The sequence below is a fragment of the Heterocephalus glaber genome, unplaced genomic scaffold (genome assembly GCF_053883595.1).
Source record: "Heterocephalus glaber isolate CG9 unplaced genomic scaffold, H.glaber_assembly_v1.0 deba00001538, whole genome shotgun sequence".
NCBI classification, from domain to species: Eukaryota; Metazoa; Chordata; class Mammalia; order Rodentia; family Bathyergidae; genus Heterocephalus; species Heterocephalus glaber.
In genome coordinates, this window is record NW_028258333.1 from 29164426 (window position 1) to 29174150 (window position 9725).

At 46.7% G+C, this 9725-nt stretch overlaps 1 pseudogene across 1 annotated transcript; it reads right to left on the reverse strand.

Annotated features, from left to right (window-relative positions):
- Positions 1 to 7202: 7202 nt before the first annotated feature.
- Positions 7203 to 8848, reverse strand: LOC147824538 (non-selective voltage-gated ion channel VDAC2-like; annotated as a pseudogene). The gene is made up of 2 exons (XR_015442259.1): positions 8496 to 8848; positions 7203 to 7745 (listed from the first exon to the last, which is right to left on the reverse strand). The product of XR_015442259.1 is annotated as a non-selective voltage-gated ion channel VDAC2-like (transcript).
- Between the last annotated feature and the right edge of the window lie 877 nt (positions 8849 to 9725).

Genomic DNA, 9725 nt, shown 5'->3' on the forward strand with positions numbered 1-9725 from the left:
TTCCTCTACTTCAAACCATGTCAAATCACCCACATGAGATGATCCAGCTTCTCCTCCATTCCAATAGGAAAGGCTCCCCTTGGCCCTCAAAATCTTCTCGGTCCTGTAGCATGCTCTTGTTCCAGAATCATCCAGGATACCCAAAGGTTCCTTTTGTGCTGACTGGGAAGTGTTCTCCAGGCTGATGGAGGACTGATTCCCCCGACAAGATGAGGTCAGTCCTGGTGGCACCAGAGGTCTCAGAATCCCCAGCTAGGGACCTTCTCCAGCCTACAGACAAAGGAGACCGCAACTTTGTCATCTCCAGTCTCCTCATGGTAGCCAAAAATCTTGTGGGATAAAAGAGACAGGAGGGCCGGGGATTTACCTCAGTCGTTTCACTGCCTGCTGCATAAGCCCAAGGACCTGAGTTTGATCCCCAGTACCAAAAAAAAAGAGAGAGAGAGACAGGCAGGAGAGCCAGGATTTTAGCTCAGTGGTGCCACACCGGCCTCAAAAGCACAAGCAACTGAGTTTGATCCCCGGTACTGGCGGGTGGGGGGCAGGGGAGACCACTGGGGTACAGGAAGACTTATTGGTGCATTGTGATGTAGTTGGACTCCCGTCCTAAAGGACTGAGCACTGGACAAGGAAATGTTTTTGGTTTTTGTACATTTTCTTAAGGGGTGTGATCTTTCGCAAGATGTGAAACCAGGGCGAAGGTGGGGTGGGGTGGGAAATGAGGATACAGAAGCAAACAAAGAACAAGTAAGTCACATGTCACACAATGACAGTTTTGTGCATTGTGAATCTTGTGAGAAAAGGGCATCATGAACTTTGTTTATGGGACACAGTTTCCAATCCAATCTGTATCTTTTGAGAGCATATAGTTCTTTAAAGGTTACAAGACTTCATTTACAGACATATGAATGTTTTCCCTATAAGTACCAGGGGAGGACAGCCTTGAAGGAAGGCAGATTCCTGAGAAGTCAGGTCATCACAGAACTCTGTTAGCAAGAATCTCAGAGTTCACATATTTTGTAGCAGAAGTCAACAATTTCATGGGCAAGGGGTAGAGAGCTGCAAGAAACTAGGGGACTCCCTTCTGAAAGGAAAACTGATTTTCTTAAAGTTCTGATTCAAGTGAGGCTGGACTATGGTCTCAGATGACAACTTAGTTCATGGTGGACCCAGACTGAGAAGCTAGCCTGTCTTTTCTTTTTCTCCTGAGACACTTCTCACTATGGAGTCCAGGCTGGCCTCCTGAGTGCTTGGATTACAGGGATTCCCTACCACACCCTACTTGAGAATCTAGGTTTCTTTGTTTGTTTGTTTGTTTACCAGAGTCTTGCGGTGTATTCAGGCTTGGGTTGAACTCACAGAAATGTTTCTGCCACAGCCTCAGGCATGCTGGGATTAAAGCCATATGCCATCACACCTGGTGTACCCTGGTTTTTAAGCATACTTGTTAAGCATAATTGCATAATTGTTATGACTTGTATCTAGTTTCTCCAAAAAGCCTCATGCGGTATTGGGGGAGCTTTCTCAGCAGTGGCTGGATCCAGAGTGTGTGGTGCTAGAATTGATTCCTGGTGCAATGCTAGGCTCAATGGCATAGGTTTCGGAGTCTGACTGCTACCTGCCCTAAGTAGTCTGTATAAATTAAAGGAAAGAAAGATGCCATTAAGGTTCCTTGTTGCTTTGCTACCTTCTGCCCACCATGAGCCATTGCCCCCCTGCCAAGCCTCCCTGCCTTGGAGCCAGAGGATCATACACTGAAACCTTTACAAACTGTGAACTAAATAAACCTTTCCCCCTTTAACTTAGGGTGTCAGGAATTTTGTCTCAGCAAATGAGAGAAAAGTAACCAAGATGGAATTTGGTACCACAGAAGTCGGGTCATTGCTGTGACTATACCCAACCTTCTGGTTAGGGAGCCTTTGGGATTGGCTTTTGGGAAGTTTGTCATGCCAGCTTAAACTGTAGTGCTGGAGTGCCTTAGGCTATACTTGACAGGAGATTCTGGTCAGAGCTCAGAGGACCAGAAGGCTGAGAAATCCTGCCAGTAAATACCAGGCCGGCCAGGTTTGTGCTGTGAAGAACAGCATTAGCTGTTAGACTTCAGAGAATGTGCATTATACCTTGGGCAGAACATTGGTCTGCATTTTGCTCATGTCCAGAGCCTTTGCCTGAGAAGAAGATTAAGAATAGCAGCCTAACTAAGCTTATAGAAGAAATTTCAAGGCAGTCTAATGTTAAGGTGCTGGCATGGCTTCTGTTGGAGGCATTTAGCCAGCTGTATGTTGAGAATGAAGACCAAAGAGGCCAGCAGAATGATTTAAATGTTTTGATTTTGGCCAGAAAGGAAGCTCCGGTAAATCAGTGGACTGCAAAGACAGAGCAGATAGGATCTTGTTTGCTGAGAAGGAGCAGGAGACTAGAAAAGATGGCCTGAGGGCATTACAAGAAGCAGCAGGACTCCACCCTTTGCAACCTCAGAACTGCAAAGCCTAAAGACTTTGCTTGGAGAAGAGAGTCCCAGAGGACAACATTCCAGAATGGCACCAGCCAAGGGAAGTTGTTCCTTGGAATTTGGTTCATAGGCCCTGGATCCCTACAGCCAAGAGAGAAGGAAGCCTGGCTACTGCTCCAGGATGTGAAGCTGTGAGTGTGAAGCTGAAGGTGCAGTGGAGACCTAGCAAGTTTGAAGAAGCCAGGAATGTGGATCACCTGAGGAAAGCTGCAAGGAGGGAAAAGAGCCAGCCCCCAGAGAAAAGGCTGGGGAGCTACAATCAGCAGCAGTGCCATCTGGGCAGAGCCACCCAAGCCCTTTAGAGTTTACAACTAGCTAGACTGCCATGGTGCTGGAAGTGGGAGTGTACAACTTCATGGGGGGTTTTCCCCATTAAGTTTATTGGTACATTTTCGGTATAAAATACAGTTACATTCATCATTGGGATCTTGTACCATTACATGAGTACCTTGATTCTTATTTTTTTCCCCTTCCCCTGCCCTCCCTTGTACAACTTAATGTCTGCCCTGCTGATTTTGGTCTTGCTTTGCTCCCGTTCCTCACTATCCCTGTTTGTAATTTTTTTTTTTTTTTGCAATTTTTTGAATGGAAATGTCTATCCTGTGCCATTAAATGTTGGAAGTGTTTAAGTTTCTTTTCCTTTGTACAGGGGCTTGCAGCTCGTTTGCCTTAAATCTCAGAACAGACTTGGGACTTGGACTTTTCAGCAATGCTGAAAGTGTTAGGATTTTGGAAATTCTCAGAGATGGACTAAATGTCTTTTGTGTAAAGGAATGTCCATGAGCCCTTGGGGGGCCAGGTGCAGAACGTTATTATTTGTGTCTAGTTCCCCCCAAAGCCTCATGTGTTCATAGGCAGGATTTGAGCAGTGCCTAAATCTAGAGTGTGTGATGCTGGAAGTGATTCCTGGTGCAACGCTAGGCTCAAGGGCAGTGGGTTTTGGGGTGAGTGCTACCTGCCCTAAGTACTCTGTATAAGTTAAAGGGGAAGAAAGTCGCAGCTAAGGTTACCTGTTGCTGGCTTCTGTCCACCATAAACTGTTGCCCCTCTGCCAAGCTACCTTGCCTTGGGGCCAGCAGATTATGGACTGAAAACTTTAGAAACTGTCAGCTAACTAAATCTTTCCCCCATTAATTGTGGGTGCCAGGTATTTTGTCTCAACAACAAGAGGAAAGTAAGAAAATAACCATGGGAGGAAATTGTTTGAGCTCAGCAAAGGAGAGTCCTGGGCCTCCCTTGAATTGCAATTTTTTTGTTTCTTTCATTTTTCTTTTTTTATTTTTTTGAGACAAGATCACACTATGTAGTTCAGGTGGGCCTGGAACTCACTGTGTTGCCCAGGCCGGCCTCAAAGTCGTAGCACTCAATCTGCCTCGGCCTCACTTATGCTGGGATTACAGGTGTGTGCCTCTTTCTGCCTATTGACTACCATTCTTTTCTATTTGACGTATAATTAATCTAATGAAAAGCACAGATAATAAGCCTTTGGTCCCACTTTTCTAGAAGATGTGACACTTAGGCTCTCCTCGACTCAATGCTTTAAATCTAAAGTTTTCAGGATTTGCTTTTTAACACTGGAAGAAACAGGAAAGTTACAAATCAAGTGTCTTTGGTACTACATGCATTTTCATCTCTGGCTTAGCCCAGCCCAGCTTATGTTATTTTGGTTCTTGGAGTTCTTTAGTTTTTGTTTTTTTCTTTTTGGTGATTTTGTTTTGTTTTGTTTTGCTTTTGCTTTTTTTGGTACCAGGGATTGAACTCAGGTCCTCGAGCTTGCGAGGCAGTCGGCAGCACCACTGAGCTAAATCCCCGGCCCTGGTTCCTTAGTTTTTGTTGTGCTTGTTATGGTTGTATTGGTTTTTGGAGACAGATACTTGCTCTGTCATTCAGGCTGACCTTGAACTCATTAGGTAGCCCATGCTGGCATCAAACTCCCTTCCCTCTTCCTGCCTCAGCTTCCCCAGTGATGGGAATACAGGCATGTGTCTCCCCACCACCACAGCTCCATGATTATACATCTTCCACTGACCTTTTAATCTGCCTGCTTCTCTTCTTACTGTAGAAGTGCACACTAAGTTTTGAAAAAACCTGGGGAGAGGCCCACCCAGTCGTTCCTTTCCATTCTGTCACTCGGCACAGCTCCTCAAACACACCTGGAATTTAGCCCCACACCTGGGACCTGGGTTGCAGTCCTTTCTGGCTCCATTCCCACCACAATCCTTCAAACCCTGCTTTCACCCACTCAAACACAATTCCATAGACGGTGAATAAGGGAAAGACTTTATTCATCATGCACAATTCAAAGGAGACAAATCTCGTGACAAATCTACCCAGCTCAAAGAGGTCTTGAGCATACTACCAACCCCATGTGGGGAGTCCTTCCTTTCTCCTCCACAAACATGGCAAAGGTGGCTCAGGAAAGGCACAGTGAGGTGGGTACCCCAGAGCAGAGACCTCAAGGGTGGTAGGGGTACAGGGTGCAGTCAGAGCTCAGGAGTACACAGGGACAGTGGAAAGGTCCCCACTGCAGCTTGCAGGACTCCTCCCAGGACCTCAGTGGAAGGGCATCATGCAGAGAGGCTTCCCAAAGGCTGGGATTCCTTTTCTCTTGGGCTTCCTGGCTGCAGTGCGCCTGGGTCTTGAGCAGCTTCCTGGGCCAAGCTGGGCTGCAGCACATGCTCTGGGCCTGGATTTGTTCACCTCCACCACCCACACCCACATCTCCTGGCTGGGTCGGGGTCAGCTGGGCCTTGCCGACCTATCGGGAAGGACCAGACACGATATGAGATAGGAGATGGGTGAGGGGCCAGGCTACAAGTCCTTCGGTCTCAAGCTTCCGCCTTTACTTGTCTCTGGAGCAGAGGTGTCTGCAGAAGCCCTGCCCTCCCAGCTGTGTGGGCAAGCCCTGCTCACAGCGCTCCCCACACCAGATAACTCCTTCTGAGGGCAATAGAACTTGCAGGCACCCCGAAGTGGGGAAGGACCTCAACTTCTGCTTGGAAGAGACTAACCTGGGTCCCTATGTCACTCTCCTAACCTTCCTATGCTCCCTGTTCCTGGGAGAGTCCATTACACTCTCCCTGGGCTCCCTGTTGACTAAAGAAACCCAGGCCCACCCTGGGGTTCTCCTGGAAGCCCATTCACCAGAGACAGATTCCTCCCAGTCCCCTATCTTACACTGAAGATTGTTTCTGTATCTTTCATTTCCCAGCTGCCTTTCATTGGGGCTCTAAAGATCTCTGGATACTGACCTTAGCATGTGTATTGCCTTGAGCTGACTGCAGCTCCTTCATGGTGTGGGCTGTCGGTTCTTTGACAAGTGGGTATCAACGGCTTTTTTGTTCCCTGACTACTCCAGGAGTAGCTCCTTCTTCAATGGAAACCCAGGGCAGTGGCTTGCTTTCATGGGAGTGGACCTCTCCATGGCTCTGGCAGGGATGGTGGCACAGTGCCTTGAAAATATCCAGCACTGAGGCCCAAGCCCCTTCTGGGCTCAGGCCCGGTGGCATGTGGGGCTCTGGATGCACCCACCCCAGGCTCGGCTCTTCCCAGGCTGATCCACACAGTGCCATAGCTTTAGCTTCCTCAGTGGGCCAAGGAAGAAAGGCACCGGAGTCTGCTGACTATGCCTTCTTATATCCTTGAGGCTTCAGCCCACACCCAAGGGGGTGGGGATTCATGCTTTTTGTTGTTGTTGTTGTTGATTAGTTCAGGGACTCAGGACCCTGAGGCAAAAACTGGATTACCCAGGATACACCTTTGAACCTCACGGATTCATGCAAGGGAAGGGTGAGGTGACTTAGGAACAAGGATCCACTTCAGTGGCACCTTTCTTTCCCCACAAAAAGTCTTCCTCTTGTAGATTCGCCTAGACCCATTACATCATTACATCTCAATTTTCTCCCATGACTGAAAGACTTTCTCTGCTTTCAGACATGACCCTCAATGAGGCTGGATCCTGGCCTAAGATTGCAAGGCACTTCATGGTAGAGCTAGACTGAGAAGTTAGCTTTTCTTTTCCTTTTTTCTTGAGACACTTGTCACTATGGTGTCCAGCCTGAGTTCCCGATTGCTTGGATTATAGCGGTTCTCTACCACATCCTGCAGAAGAATGTAGGTTCTCTCTTTCTTCTTTCATTCATTGTTTTCTTGTGTGACATGTTCTTGCTATGTATTTCCAGCTATCCCAGAACTGTGGACAATTCTCCTGCTTCAGCTTTAGGTATGCAGAGATTACCAAGGTGCAACACCATGTTGGGTGAACTTACCTTTTTTAGCATACATACCCAAGTGGGGAAATGAGTAAAGGAATCATTAGTATGAGGTGAGAAAAGGAGAGTTCTTTACCTCCTTGGAATTTTAATTTTTCTAATCTGAATGTAGATCAACTGCACCAAAGGAATATTCAAACTTCCTGTACTTTTTGTATACAAAGGACAAATTGTTGATTTGATACTACTTTACATATAGTGTTTTTGCAGGATCCATGCCACATAAATGTGCTTACATAATTCTTTTGTTAGTTATTCCCATCTCTCTCTCTCTTTTTTTAAATATTTAAAATATAGCTCTTGTTTAGATCATCCTTTGTTCAATCACCTTCTTGGGGGAAATAAAAGCCTTCCGGTCAAAATGGAACTATATTAAGGCCAAATCTGACATCCACTGCCAGAGGTTTCTTTCAGCTGGATTAAGCCTCCAACTCGAGGGCAAGCCCAAGCTTGTGGCCTCCAGCTTTAAGGCTCTTCCTATCTACTAGGGCAGACAGTGTAAGCTTCACACCAGGCCTCAGCGTCTGAGTGTAACCCTCTCCACTTAAACTAGAGTTGCTGACCTTTGCAGAAATAGAAGCAGTAGGATCCAACCGATATTTAGCTGCAATGCCAAAGCAAGTGCTGTTGGTACCTGATGTCCAAGCAAGGTTTACTGAAGTGTCAAGATCTTCACATGCTTTCTGATATATTGATACTCCAAATTCTGTTCCATCGACATTAGTGTGTAGCTGGAAGTCCCCAGTCCTGTAGCCCCTGCAAAGTTATCCCTTGTCAGCTTTGATTTGGCACTGTCAAAGGTCATCTGGTACCCAGCAAGCCAGCCCTCATGACCAAAGACAGCAGATCCATGGACTGTGGGCCCAGAAAAATTAAAGTCAACATCACAACCAAGGTTTATACACTCCCTCTTGTAAAAGGACTCGAGTTTACCACTTTTCTTTCCTGTGTTTGGTGAGAAGGTATTAAGGAAAATGTAGGATAACTGCTTCCTTCGTTTGCTTCTGTGACTTGCTTCACTTGCTTCGCATCTCGGAATACCAATACCAGATGTTTCGCCATCAACCATAAGTTTGTAGGCATGTAGCACTAGCTCAAGACATTTTAGATAAGCAAATGTCTGCAACATTGCCTAACCACAACCCCCACCCAAACGAGGCAGGATTCCAAACTAAGATCACAATCGCCATGCCTTGTGAGCAAAAGTACACGTAGACCCTGAGTTTTCTGTAAATCACATTGATAGAGAAAAGTTTTAAGTAGCTTAGTAGACTGTTAAGGTAGTTGTAGAAACAAAATAGGTAGTGTATCCCTTTAAAATTTGCCTCAGCCCGTTGCTCTGGTTGTTTAAAGTGATACATGACTCTTTCGACCTGTAGCCCTCCTACAGATAACATCTTAAAAACAAAGTTGCAATGCTTGGGAAAATTTGTGATATCTGTGCTTTAACTGTCATGTGTTTGTGCCTGTAATCAGTGATAGAAACCACCTGTGTCTAACCATTAAACAGAAACTGGAATTCTGTTTGCTCAGCAAAGACCACTAGGGATGAGATAATGGCTAAAAAGGATATAAAAAGGAAATGCTGAACAAGGCGGGGGCCACTGTCCAGACCAGTTTCTGGTGGTCCTGCTTGCTTGCAAGTAAACTTTTATTATTTTACCTGAATTCTGTGTCTCCATGTATTTCTTTCCAGGATTTCTGGAACAAAGGTAGTATCAAATGTCAGTTTCAATCCTTGACAAATCTGATCTTCAATTGCAATTTCCGTTCCTAGAGTGTTATCAGTGTTCCACTTCTCAGTGAAAGTCAGACCATACTCGCACCACTTATATTTGGTCTCCAAGGTCCCAGTAACTTTCCCAGTGTCTGTACTGGATGAACCAGATGTTGAGAATTCCACCCCACTGTATGACTTCATTTTCACATCCAGTTTCACCAACCCAAAGCCAAATCCTTTGTTGAAAATATCTCTGGCAGCTTTGCCAAAGTCTGCATATGACAGAGGAATACACATGGGCACCACGCAAGTCTGTCCGTGGGTCACCATGGCGAGGTCGCTAGAGGTGGTCTGGTGGTCTCCTGAGGGGCACCGCTGCCGCTGCCGCAGCTCACTTCACTCAGGGTCAGGCTTCGGCTGCAGCTCCTGGAGGGTGAAGTGAAGGAGACACTGTTTCGACCTCTGCAACCCCGTATTCCCCCAGGCAGGACCCCGCTGCTGCCTTCCAGGGCTGCCCACCGCGCCTGTCCTTGGAAGGCCGCCCACTGCCCACTCCACCCTGCTCCAGAGAGCCCACATGGACCGAGGGCACCTTCTCCCCTGAGGTGGGCCGTCTCTGTGAGTCGGCAGCGGTCGGGAGAGCACAAACACCCCACCCCCAGCCCACCACCGGCCTCTCGGGTCAGGCAGCGACCAGGGCAGCCCCAGAGGGAAGGGGCGGGAACAGCGGAGGGCACTTGCTGGTGCTTGCCTGGGAGGGGGTTGGGGATTCCTATCTATCTCCGTCCCTCCTACCTTCATTGAAATTCCAACCCTTAGTTTTTTTGGTATTGTAACTACGTTTTTATATCAATCACTGATGTAATTTATCCCTCGTGTCCATGTTTTCAATTCATGTAGAAAAAGTTCGGTTACATATCTTATTTTGTTCAGCATTTTTCTACTGATTTGCAATTTTCTACGATGTTTCTATGTCCATTTCATCAGCGGCTTCCATCTCTTACTAACCCTAGGGATCCTCTGCTGCACCTCCGCAGACAAATTCCATCACTGTGTAATTTATGCTACAGAGAACACTCATATTGCAGGTAGTCTCACTGCTGCATATCAGAGTCTCCATGGACCTAGGATAAACCTTCTCTGGGACCTGTGTCCTTGAGCAGAAATTGTCCCATTGAAATTAATTGAAATTAGGTACCCGCCTAATTTTACTGCTCACAGT